Source organism: Hemiscyllium ocellatum, chromosome 37, assembly GCF_020745735.1.
Source record: "Hemiscyllium ocellatum isolate sHemOce1 chromosome 37, sHemOce1.pat.X.cur, whole genome shotgun sequence".
Taxonomy (NCBI): Eukaryota; Metazoa; Chordata; class Chondrichthyes; order Orectolobiformes; family Hemiscylliidae; genus Hemiscyllium; species Hemiscyllium ocellatum.
Genome location: NC_083437.1, coordinates 10,460,664 through 10,474,203, shown reverse-complemented (window position 1 = coordinate 10,474,203; position 13,540 = coordinate 10,460,664). Strand labels below are relative to the sequence as shown.

The following is a 13,540-nucleotide window of genomic DNA, read 5'->3' as shown; positions in this document are numbered from 1 at the left end:
TGTGGGGATCTGGTCCCAGTGTGGAGGTCTGGTCCCAGTGTGGAGGTCTGGTCCCAGTGTGGGAGTCTGGTCCCAGTGTGGAGGTCTGGTCCCAGTACGGAGATCTGATCTCAGTGTGCAGGTGTGGAGGTCTGGTCCCAGTGTAGGGGTCTTGTTCTGGATAATCCAACAGCCTGGCAACCAGTCTTGGCCTTGGTCAGCAGCTGCCTTGCTCTGGATGGGCAGTCTTGGTTTATCAGTCTCTCTTTGGTGGTCTTCTTCAGCTACATTTTCCCAGTATTCCAGCATTTGCCATTTTAAATTGGCTTTCTCCCAACTGAAATTGATCTGAGATGTGTTTTACTTTTCCTTTTAATTTTACTTTTTTCTCTCATCTATGCCTTCTGTCATTAATACGGCACTGTGGTATGGCAACTTCGAAAAATGTTCACTTTTTTATAAAAATGCACGTGACAATAAACTGCTCAACAATTATAATATCCCTGAGTCCATTGTGCCTGACAGATCCACTTAAGGGAACCCATTATTAAAAAGATGCATGACTTTAACATCCATTTTACAGCTTCCTCAGGCAACATTGCCAATTTAAGGGCACGTTATGAGTCGTTTTCAGTCATGGTTCATATCTATAAGGAAATGGAACTGCCCCAATCTCATTTCGTGATGGACCTTACATCTAGCAACACAGGTTTAATCAAGCCCCTCTCAATGTCCTTTGAATTGTTAATGCTTTGGCAATCATTCATTTTTCTGACAGCCAGTCAAATTAAGTAGCCACTTTTCCCAGAATATTGTGCTCAGCTTTGTTTTAACGTGGGCTGCAGCACAAATTGAAATGAAACAGAACTATTGATTTCACTGCATTTATTCCATGTTTTACATGTTAAAGGAATGAAAGTATAGACACACTTTGCTGTTTCTTCACAAACGTGGTGTTTCACTAAAGAAAGACCTGCATTTAAATAGCACCCTGTAAAGTACTGAACAGCTAATACAGAACTTTTGAATCAGTCAAGAATGTAGACAATCTACGCCCCGCAACGTACCAAAGCAACAATGTGGTCATGATTAGATGATCAGATTTTTAAAGTATTATTATTCATTTATAGGATATTAGTATCTCTGATACTGACAGTTTTAATTGTCCATCTCCAAATCATGGACAATCTTTGGATGGCTACAGTACATATGGATTAGTGGTGTTGGAAGAGCACAACAGTTCAGGCAGCATCCAAAGTGCAGCAAAATCGATGTTTTGGGCAAAAGCTCTTCATCAGGAATAAAGGCAGTGAGCCTGAAGTGTGGAGAGATAAGCTAGAGGAGGGTGGGGGTGGGGAGAGAGTAGCATAGAGTACGATGAGTGAGTGGGGGAAGCGATCAAGGTGATGGGTCAGGGAGGAGAGGATGGAGTGGTTAGGTGGAAAAGGAGATAGGCAGGTGGGACAAGTCATGGGGACAGTGCTGAGCTGGAAGTTTGGAACTAGGGTGAGGTGGGGAAGGGGAAATGAGGAAACTGTTGAGGTCCATATTGATGCCCTGGGGTTGAAGTGTTCTAAGGCGGAAGATGAGGCGTTCTTCCTCCAAGCATCTAGTGGTGAGGAAGCGGCAGTGAAGGAGGCCCAGGACCTCCATGTCCTCGGCAGAGTGGGAGGGGGAGTTGAAATGTTGGGCTACGGGGCGGTGTGGTTGATTGGTGTGGGTGCCTCAGAGATGTTCCCTAAAGCACTCTGCTAGGAGGCCCCCAGTCTCCCCAATGTAGAGGAGACCGCATCGGGAGCAACGGATACAATAAATGATACTGGTGGATATGCAGGTAAAACTTTGATGAATGTGGAAGGCTCCTTTAGGGCCTTGGATAGAGGTGAGGGAGGAGGTGTGGGCACAGGATTTATAGTTCCTGTGGTGGCAGGGGAAAATGCCAGGATGGGAGGGTGGGTTGTAGGGGGCTGTGGACCTGACTAGGTAGTCACCGAGGGGACGGTCTTTGCGGAAGGCGGAAAGGGGTGGGAAGGGCAGTATATCTCTGGTGCTGGGGTCTGTTTGGAGGTGGCTGAAATGTCGGCAGATGATTTGGTTTATGCGAAGGTTTGTAGGGAGGAAGGTGAGCACCAGGGGCGTTCTGTCCTTGTTACGGTTGGAGGGGTGGGGTCTGAGGGCGGAGGTGAGGGATGTGGACGAGATGCGTTGGAGGGCATCTTTAACCACGTGGGAAGGGAAATTGCGGTCTCTAAAGAAGGAGGCCATCTGGTGTGTTCTGTGGTGGAACTGGTCCTCCTGGGAGCAGATACGGCGGAGGCGGAGGAATTGGGAATACGGGATGGCAGTTTTGCAAGAGATAGGGTGGGAAGAGGTGTAATCCAGGTAGCTGTGGGAGTCAATGGGTTTGTAAAAAATGTCAGTGTCAAGTCGGTTGTCATTAATGGAGATGGAGAGGTCCAGGAAGGGGAGGGAGGTGTCAGAGACGGTCCAGGTAAATTTAAGGTCAGGGTGGAATGTGTTGGTGAAGTTGATGAATTACTCAACCTCCTTGCAGGAGCACGAGGTGACGCCAATGCAGTCATCAATGTAGCGGAGGAAGAGGTGGGGAGTGGTGCCGGTGTAATTACAGAAGATCGACTGTTCTACGAAGCCAACAAAGAGACAGGCATAGTTGGGGCCCATACGTGTGCCCATGGCTACCCCTTTGGTCTGGAGGAAGTGGGAGGATTCAAAGGAGAAATTGTTAAGGGTGAGGACCAGTTCGGCCAAACGAATGAGAGTGTCGGTGGAAGGGTATTGTTGGAGACGTCTGGAGAGGAAAAAAATGGAGGGCTTGGGTGGGCATGGTTACAACCACAGAGCTGTTAGAGAGGGCAGCGAAGAAACAGTGATATATTTCCAAGTTGTGATGGTGAATAGTTTGGATGGTGAAGTTGCAGCTGGTGGTGTTGCTCTGTACTTGCTGTCCCTGTCCTTTTTGGGAAGTAGAGGTTGTGGGTGTGGAAGATGTGGTTGATGAGTCAGTGCAGTCCATTTACATTTGCTGCTGTACGCTGATGGTGAAGGGACTGAACATTTCAGGAGATGCATGGAGTGCCAGTCCAGTGGGTTGGTTCATCCTGGATGGTATTGAACTTTCTGAGCACTGCTGGATGCAAACATACCCAGCTACGTGAGGGGTTCTCCCACTGCAGGCTTGTGCCTTATAGATAGTGGGCAGGCTTTTGGAGGTCAGGAGTGAGTTACATGCCTAAGGATTCCCAGTCTCTGACCTGACCATAGAATTTGTAGAAATAGAGAAACAAGGAGCAGAAGTCAATCACTCAGCCAGCTGTGCTGTTCAATATTATTATGGCAATATCAGAACAGACAGTGTTATCAATGAACCAGGACTGACCACAGCCTAAAGTCATTGATTATTTAAAGAATGTTTGAAAAGAATAACATTGAGTAAGTTAGGGAGGTCTTCAAATATTTAAACGGAAAGTATGTTTCTTCTAAAGACAAGCCATTGGTCTCCAAATATTAACTCTTGTGTCTTTCTCTGTAGATGGTGCTTGAACTGCTGAGTTTCTCCAGCGCTTTCTGTTTTTATTTCAGATCTCCAGCATCGGATGTATTTTGCTTTAATATTAGTGAAAACTTCAAACTGGAGCCAAGACATATACAAGTGAAATGTATTCTGTATTTGAATGTGGTTGGAAATTAAGACTTCCAACTAATGTCAAGGGATGACGATTATATTCTCTCGTACTTGAGATGGGCATTGCCTGGCATTTGTGTGGCATGAATGTTACTTGCCACTTGTCAGCCCAATCCTGGGTATTGTTCAGATCTTGTTGCATTTGAACATGGACTGCATCAATATCTGAGGAGTTACAAATGGTGCTGAACACTGAGTTGGAATCAGGGAACATCCCCACTTCTAACCTTATGATGGAGGGAAGGTTATTGATGAAGAAGCTGAAAATGGTTGGGCTTATGACAAAACCCAGAGGAACTTCTGCAGAAATGTCCTGGAGCTGAGACTACTGATCCCCCAACGACCACAACCATCTTGCTATGAATCCAACCAGTGGAGAAATTGCCCCTTAATTCCCCTTCACTCCATGATGCCACACTCATCAAATGTCTCCTTGACATCGAAGTCAGTTACTGACATCTCTGCCCTGGAACACAGCCCTCCTGTAATGACAAGGCTTGGTGGCATAGAAACTGGACGTCACTGAGCAGGTTATTGCTGAGCAGGTGCTCCTTGACAGCCCTGTTCCTGACACCTTTCATCACTTTACTGATGGTCGAGAGTTGACTGATGGGGCAGTAATTAGCTGGGTTAGAATTGTCCTGCTTTTTATGCACAGGACATGCCTGGGCAATTTTTCACATTGTCGGGTAGATGCCAGCGTTGTAGCTTAGTGTTGGCGTCAAGTTCAGCATTTATTGCTTATTTCTGGTTTCCCACACTCAGGTTTGTTGCAGTCCTAGTATTTCAGGTATTACCATTGTTCTGTTCGGGAGGAATTCCAGGATTTCAACTCAGCAATAATAAAGAAATCCCAATAAATTTCCAACTCAGGAGGATGTATGAGTTGAAGGGCAATTTCTAGCACACAGTCAATCAGTGAAAGAAACTTCAGAGATAATCCAGAATGAATTGGAGTTCTGGAAATAGATAAAGACTTGAATGCTACAGAGAACTAATGAGGTTTAGTGTGTGGAATGTCTGGAGAGTAATAAATTATCTGAGACATTAATTCAGCATAACAAATGATCACAGTAACATTACAGGAAATGAATGTACAACTCAGCATACAGAATGTAGTAAATACTATTCACACATTTTCTCAAGATAATTAAACTAAGAAAAAGACGCAACACAGCAGAGATGATCCTGTCCAGAGTGATTGGAATGAGGTGGGTCAGTGCACCTCATGGAATGAGTTCCCTAACTGGTTTGTTAATCCGTTCCAATCAGGAAGCCCCGGCTCACAGCCATAAACAAGAGTATCGGGTGGCACGGTGGTTGCCTACGGCCATACTAGTCTGAAAACGCCTGATCTCGTCTGATCTCGGAAGCTAAGCAGACTCAGGCCTGGTTAGTACTTGGATGGGAGACCGCCTGGGAATACCAGGTGCAGTAGGCTTAGATTGTCTCTCACTGTGTCTCACACCTGCGCACACACACCAAAAGAGAAAAAAAAATAAACAAGAGTAGCGGGTGGCACGGTGGTTCAGTGGTTAGCACTGCTGTCTCACAGTGCCAAGGACACAGGTTCAATTCCAGCCTCGGGCGACCATCTGTGTACAGATTGCACATTCTCCCCGTGTCTGTGTGGGTTTCCTCTGGGTACTCCAGTTTCTTCCTACAGTCCAAAGATGTGCAGGTTAGGTGGATTGGCCATGCTAAATTGCCCATAGTGTTCAAGAATGGTACATTAGTCAGGGGAAAACGTAGAATAAAAGGGTCGGGAAATAGGTTAGGTGTGAGCTTCTTGGGCCAAATGGCCTGTTGCCACACTGTAGGGATTCTATGATTCCATGACTGTCTGCCTGTGGTATCAAGGGATGTGTAGGATAGGTGAATTGGCCATGTTAAATTGCCCATAGTGTTCAGGGATGAACAGGATAGGTGATTTGGACATGCTAAATTGATCATACTGTGCACGGATGTGCAGGTTAGGTAGATTAGCTATGAATTGCCCGTAGTATTTATGGATGTGCAGGTTTGGTGAATTGGCCATGTTAAATTGCCCATAATGTTCAGGGATGAACAGGATAGGTGATTTGGACATGCTAAATTGATCATACTGTGCACGGATGTGCAGGTTAGGTAGATTAGCCATGCTAAATTGACCATAGTGTTCAGGGATGTGCAGGTTTGGTGAATTGGCCATGCTAAATTGCCCATAGTGTTCAGGAATGTGCAGGTTAGGTGAATTGGCCATGTTAAATTGTCCTTCCTGTTCAGGGATGCGCAAGTTAGGTGAATTGGCCATTTTTAATTGCCCGCAGTGTTCAGGGAAATGCAGGTTTGGTGAATTGGCCATGTTAAATTGCCCGCAGTGTTCAGGGACGTGCAGGTTAAGTGAATTAGCCATGTTAAATTCCCATAGTGTTCAGGGACGTGCAGGTTAAGTGAATTGGCCATGTTAAATTGCCCGTAGTATTTACGGATGTGCAGGTTTGGTGAATTGGCCATGTTAAATTGCCCATAGTGTTCGGGGACGTGCAGGTTATGTGTATTGGCCATGTTACATTGCCCATAGTCTTCAGGGATGTGCTGGTTAGGTGAATTGGCCATGTTAAATTGCCCGTAATGTTCACGGATATGCAGGTTATGTGTATTGGCCTTGTTAAACTGCCCATAGTGTTCAGGGATGTGCAGGTTAGGTGAATTGGCCATGTTAAATTCCCATAGTGCCCAGGGATGTGCAAGTTAGGTGAATTGGCCATGTTAATTGTCCTTAGTGTTCAGGGATGTGCAGATTCAGTGAATTCGCCATGTCAAATTGCCCATAGTGTTCAGGGATGTGCAGGGTATGTGAATTTGCCATGTTAAATATCTCATAGTGTTCAGGGATGTGCAGGTTGGGTGAATTGGCCATGTTAAATTACCCATCGTGTTCACGGATGTGCACGTGAGGTGAAATGGCCGTGTTAAATTGCCCATAGTGTTCAGGGATGTGCACGTTTGGTAAATTAACCGTGTTAAATTGCCCATAATGATCAGGGAGGTGCAAGTTAGATGCATTGGCCATGTTAAATCGCCCATAGTGTTCAGGGCGTTCCAGGTTAAATTCATTAACCATGTTAAATTACCCTTAGTTTTCATGGATGTGCAGGTTAGGTGAATTGGCCATGTTAAATTACCCAGAGTGTTCAGGGATGTGCAGGTTAGCGAATTGACCATGTTAAGTTTCCCACAGTGTTCAGAAATGCCAAGTTAGGTGGATTAGCCATGGGAAATTGCCCGTAGTGTTCAAGGGTGTGCAGGTTAGGTGAATTAGCCACGTGAAACTGCTCAGTGTTCAGGGATGTCCATGTTAGGTGAATTGGCCATGCTAAATTGCCCATAGTTTTCAGGGATGTGCAGGTTAAGTGAATTGGCGATGCAAAATTGCCCATAGTGATAAGAGATGTACAGGTTAGGTGGATGAGACATGTTAAATTGCCCATAGTGTTCAGAGATGTGCAGGTTAAGTGAATTGGCCATGCTAAATTGCCCATAGTGTTCAGGGAGGTGCAGGTTAAATTCATTAGCCATGTCAAATTGGCCTTAGTGTTCAGGGATGTGCACGTTAGGTGAATTTGCTATGTTAAATTGCCCATCGTGTAGAGAGATGTGCAGGTTCAGTAAATTGGCCATGTTAAATTCCCATAGTGTCCAGGCATGTGCAAGTTAGGTGAATTGGCCATGTTCCATTGCCTGTAATGTTCAGGGATATGCAGGTTAGGTGAATTGGCCATGTTAAAATCCTCATAGTTTTCAGGGATGTGCAGGATAGGTGAATTAGCCATGTTAAATTGCCCTTAGTTTTCAGTGATGTGCTGGTTAGGTAAATTAGCCATGTTAAATTGCCCACAGTGTTCAGGGAGGTGCAGGTTAGGTAAATTAGCCATGTTAAATTGCCCACAGTGTTCGGGGATGTGCGGATTAGGTGAACTGGCCATGTCAAATTGCCCATAGTGTTCAGGGGTGTGCAGGTTAGGTGACTTGGCCATGTTAAATTGCACATCGTGTTCACGGATGTGCACGTGAGGTGAAATGGCCATGTTAAATTCCCATATTGTTCAGGGATGTGCAGGTTAGGTGGATTGGCCATGTTAAATTCCCATAGTGTTCAGGGATGTGCAGGTTAGGTGATTAGCCATGTTAAATTCCCATCGTGTTCAGGGATGTGCAGGTTAGGTGATTAGCCATGTTAAATTCCCATAGTGTTCAGGGATGTGCAGGTTAGGTGATTAGCCATGTTAAATTCCCATCGTGTTCAGGGATGTGCAGGTTAGGTGAATTGGCCATGTTAAATTACCCATAGTGCTCAGGGATGTGCAGGTTTAGGTGGATTGGCCGTGTTAAATTCCCATATTGTTCAGGGATGAGCAGGTTAGGTGAATTGGCCATGTTAAATTACCCATAGTGCTCAGGGATGTGCAGGTTTAGGTGCATTGGCCGTGTTAAATTACCCATAGTGCTCAGGGATGTGCAGGTTTAGGTGAATTGGCCATGTTACATTACCCATAGTGCTCAGGGATGTGCAGGTTTAGGTGGATTGGCCATGTTAAATTACCCATAGTGCTCAGGGATGTGCAGGTTAGGTGAATTGGCCATGTTAAATTACCCATAGTGCTCAGGGATGTGCAGGTTTAGGTGGATTGGCCATGTTAAATTACCCATAGTGCTCAGGGAAGTGCAGGTTTAGGTGGATTGGCCATGTTAAATTGCCCATAGTGCTCAGGGATGTGCAGGTTTAGGTGGATTGGCCATGTTAAATTACCCATAGTGCTCAGGGATGTGCAGGTTAGGTGGATTGGCCATGTTAAATTACCCATAGTGCTCAGGGATGTGCAGGTTTAGGTGAATTGGCCATGTTAAATTACCCATAGTGCTCAGGGATGTGCAGGTTTAGCTGGATTGGCCATGTTAAGTTACCCATAGTGCTCAGGGATGTGCAGGTTTAGGTGAATTGGCCATGTTAAATTGCCCATAGTGCTCAGGGATGTGCAGGTTTATGTGGATTGGCCATGTTAAATTACCCATAGTGCTCAGGGATGTGCAGGTTAGGTGGATTGGCCATGTTAAATTACCCATAGTGCTCAGGGATGAGCAGGTTAGGTGGATTGGCCATGTTAAATTACCCATAGTGCTCAGGGATGAGCAGGTTAGGTGGATTGGCCATGTTAAATTACCCATAGTGTTCAGGGATGAGCAGGTTAGGTGGATTGGCCATGTTAAATTACCCATAGTGCTCAGGGATTTGCAGGTTTAGGTGAATTGGCCATGTTACATTACCCATAGTGCTCAGGGATGTGCAGGTTTAGGTGAATTGGCCATGTTACATTACCCATAGTGCTCAGGGATGTGCAGGTTTAGGTGAATTGGCCATGTTAAATTACCCATAGTGCTCAGGGATGAGCAGGTTAGGTGGATTGGCCATGTTAAATTACCCATAGTGCTCAGGGATGTGCAGGTTTAGGTGAATTGGCCATGTTAAATTACCCATAGTGCTCAGGGATGAGCAGGTTAGGTGGATTGGCCATGTTAAATTACCCATAGTGCTCAGGGATGTGCAGGTTTAGGTGAATTGGCCATGTTACATTACCCATAGTGCTCAGGGATGTGCAGGTTTAGGTGAATTGGCCATGTTACATTACCCATAGTGCTCAGGGATGTGCAGGTTTAGGTGAATTGGCCATGTTAAATTGCCCATAGTGCTCAGGGATGAGCAGGTTAGGTGGATTGGCCATGTTAAATTACCCATAGTGCTCAGGGATGTGCAGGTTTAGGTGAATTGGCCATGTTACATTACCCATAGTGCTCAGGGATGTGCAGGTTTAGGTGAATTGGCCATGTTACATTACCCATAGTGCTCAGGGATGTGCAGGTTTAGGTGATTGGCCATGTTAAATTACCCATAGTGCTCAGGGATGTGCAGGATTAGGTGATTAGCCATGTTAAATTACCCATAGTGCTCAGGGATGTGCAGGTTTAGGTGAATTGGCCATGTTACATTACCCAAAGTGCTCAGGGATGTACAGGTTTAGGTGATTAGCCATGTTAAATTACCCATAGTGCTCAGGGATGTGCAGGTTTAGGTGATTGGCCATGTTAAATTACCCATAGTGCTCAGGGATGTGCAGGTTAGGTGGATTGGCCATGTTAAATTACCCATAGTGTTCAGGGATGAGCAGGTTAGGTGGATTGGCCATGTTAAATTACCCATAGTGCTCAGGGATGTGCAGGTTTAGGTGAATTGGCCATGTTACATTACCCATAGTGCTCAGGGATGTGCAGGTTTAGGTGATTAGCCATGTTAAATTACCCATAGTGCTCAGGGATGTGCAGGTTTAGGTGATTGGCCATGTTAAATTACCCATAGTGCTCAGGGATGTGCAGGTTTAGGTGATTGGCCATGTTAAATTACCCATGGTGCTCAGGGATGTGCAGGTTTAGGTGGGTTGGCCATGTTAAATTACCCATAGTGCTCAGGGATGTGCAGGTTAGGTGAATTGGCCATGTTAAATTACCCATAGTGCCCAGGGATGTGCAGGTTTAGGTGATTAGCCATGTTAAATTACCCATAGTGCTCAGGGATGAGCAGGTTAGGGTGGATTGGCCATGGCAAATGCAAAGCTATTGGAATAAGACTTCTTCTTCTTTGGCGAGTCACTGTGGACCCGTTGGACCGAATGGCCTGTTTCCACACTGTGGGGATTGTGTGATGTAAGCAGGAGTGTTGGGGGTCTGCTCACTCTCGGAGCCGGCTCTGAGCTAGCTGGGTCCCTGACATGTACTGTGCACGTGTAGATAAAATTTGGCTGACCAACAGGATACCGGCCTTTATGGAGTTATTTCACTGATGTGATAAATCCAGTGGAAAAAGTGAGGTCTGCAGATGCTGAAGATCAGAGCTGAAAATGTGTTGCTGGAAAAGCGCAGCAGCTCAGGCAGCATCCAAGGAACCGGAGATTCGACGTTTCGGGCATAAGCCCTTCTTCAGGAAGCCCTTCTTCTACAGGATCAATCCAGTGTAAACTTCACATGATGGCATGCTTGCTGCCTCCTGATAGGAACATCAAAAACATCGAAAAGAGGTGCAGGAGTAGGCCATTCAGCCCATCGCACCTGCTCTGCCATCCAACATGATCATGGCTGGCCATGCAACTCGATCCCCTGCTCCTGCTTTCTCATCCATACCCTTTGATCCCTGCAGCTCTAAGATCTTTATCTAACTCATTTTTGAAATCATTCAATGTTTTAGCCTCAACTGCTTTCTGTGGCAGGAGATTCCACAGGCTCCTCACTCTCTGGGTGAAGACATTTCTCCACATCACAGTCCTAAATGGCTCACCCTGTCACCTCTGGCTCTGCTCCCTTATCATTGGTAACATCCTTCCTGCAGTTACCCTCTCTCATCCGGTTAGAATTTCTTCATTCTTCTAAACTCCAGACAATCCAGTCACTCTAGGTGTGACACGGTAGCTCTGTGGTTAGCACTACTGCCTCGCAGCACCAGAGACCCAGGTATGATTCTAGCCTTGGGCAAATGTCTGTGTGGGTTTGCTCCGGGTGCTGTGGTTTCCTCCCACAGTCCAAAGATGTGCAGGTCAGGTGAATTGGCAATGCTAAATTGTTAGGTGATAAATATGGGGAATGAGTCTGGGTGGGTTAGTCTTCGGAGGGTCGGTATGGACTTGTTGGGCTGAATGACCTGTTTCCATAATGTAGGGAACCTAATCTTCAGTCTTGCCATCCCAGGAATCAGTCTGATTACTGGTATTGGGTTTTTGGCACACCGAGTGTTCAGTTGTCAGCTTTGGTTCAGTGGGCACCATGTTTACTTTGGTTTCAGAAGATTGCTGATTCAAATTCCACTCTCAGTGCTGAGCTCAGGATTTAAGGTGGACCATCCAATGCTGTGGGAATGCTGCACTGTTGGATTTGTGGGCTTTTGCACAATGTATTAAACTGAGGCCATGGCTGCCTTCTAAGGTGAATGCAAAAGATCCAGTGTCATTACTTGGGGGAAGATCAGCAAGGCTTTTCTCTGCGTTGTGGCCAATTTGTAATCTCACAATCAACTTCACATGAAGCAGAGTATCTTACCATTTCCACATTGTCGTTTTGGGATATTGCTGTCAAAAAAAATCACTTCCTACATTACAACAGTGACTGCATTTCTGAAGTAATTTATTGGTTTGAATCACCTTATCATGTCTAGCAATTATATCGGGTGCTATCTCAATGCAAACCTTGGTTTAAATCTGCACTGCATATGGTTTGTCTCATTACCAAACTTGGTTTAAGAAAGCATTAGCCAGTGGTTTGGATGTTTCGGCAATATCCAGCAATAGCTTCAAACCTGATGCTTGATGTTATTTTGTAAAAGCAACTATTGGAAAGATGGGTTGCAATTCCAATCTCTGCCCAGAGTCCATGAGGAACAGTTTGAGAAAGAAGCTTGGATGGTAAAGTGAGCACACATTCTGCGCTAAAGGTGTAGAGTGCCTGTTGGCTGAGTTTCCATAAGATCATAAGATGCAGGAGCAGTGTGAGGCCATTCAGCCCATGGACTCTGCTGCACCACTCAATCATGGCTCATGTGTTTCTCAACCCCAATGTACTTCCCCTTGATCCCCTTAAAATCAAACTGCTATCTCACTTTGCCTTAAATACACTCGATCACTTGGCCTTCACATTCTTATGCAGCAATGAGTTCCATAGATCCACTACCGTCTGGCTGAAGGACTTTCTCTTCATCTCTTTTCTAAAGGGTAGTCCCTTCACTCTGAGGTTGTGCCATCAGATCCTAATCTCTCCAACTAAGTGGACCCATCTTCTCCACAGCCACTGTCTCCAGGCCTCTCAGTATGCTACAAATATCAATCAGATCCCCCTCATCCTTCTCAATTCCACTGAGTACAGAGCTAGTGTTCTTAACTGCTCCTCATATGACAAGACCTTCATCTCCAGGATCACTCTCGTAAACCTCGCATGGGTCCCTTCGAAGGCCAATACATCCTTCCTTAGGTGCAGGGCCCAAAACTGTTACAGTATTCCAAATGCAGTCTGTCCACAGCCTTAGCAGTGCATCCTGCTCTGGTACTCTAGCTCTCTTGAAATGAATGCTAACATTTAATTTGTCTTCTGAACTGCCAACTTCATGTTAATCTTAAGAGAATTCTGGAATCAGACTCCTAAGTCTCTTTGTCCTTCAGATTTACAAAGCCTTTCTCCATTTAGACAATGGCACGGGCCTCTGCATTTACTAAAATGCATATCCTCACATTTTCTCATGTGGTATTCTATCTGTCTCTTTTTTGTCCCTCAACACTCCCTGCCACTCAACCTGTGTGCAAACTTACCAACAATGCCTCGATTCCCTCATCCAGATCATTAATGTATACGTGAATAATTGTTCGTCCCAAGTGACCCCTGAGGAACTCCACTAGTCACCGACTGCAATCTTGAAAATGACCCCTTTATCCCCACTCTCAGTTTTCTGCCAGTCAGCCGATCCTCTATCTGCACCTGTACCTTTCCCCAGCACATGGGTTCTTATCTGATTTAGCAGCTTCATGTGTGGCATCCTGTCAAAAGCCGTCTGGAAATCTAAATGGATCTCATTGACTGGCTTTCCTTGTCTAATTTGCTCATTAGCCTGTCAAAGAATTCTTACAGATTTGTCAGACATGACCTCCCCTTGACAAACTGCTGTGCTTTACCACACTCTTTTAAGTACTGCACAATTTCATTCTTCATAATGGGCCCTAAGTCCAAGGGTTAGGATGTCATGTTGCAGCTATATAAGACTTTGGATAGGCCACACTTAGAGTATTGTGT

The 13,540-nt window shown here is 45.5% G+C and overlaps 1 non-coding gene across 1 annotated transcript; it reads left to right on the top strand.

Annotated features, from left to right (window-relative positions):
* The first annotated feature begins 5,004 nt into the window (after window positions 1–5,004).
* LOC132833836 (5S ribosomal RNA) lies at window positions 5,005–5,123 on the top strand. Its single transcript, XR_009647114.1, has one exon. It is a non-coding gene; the product is annotated as a 5S ribosomal RNA (ribosomal RNA).
* Window positions 5,124–13,540: the final 8,417 nt, after the last annotated feature.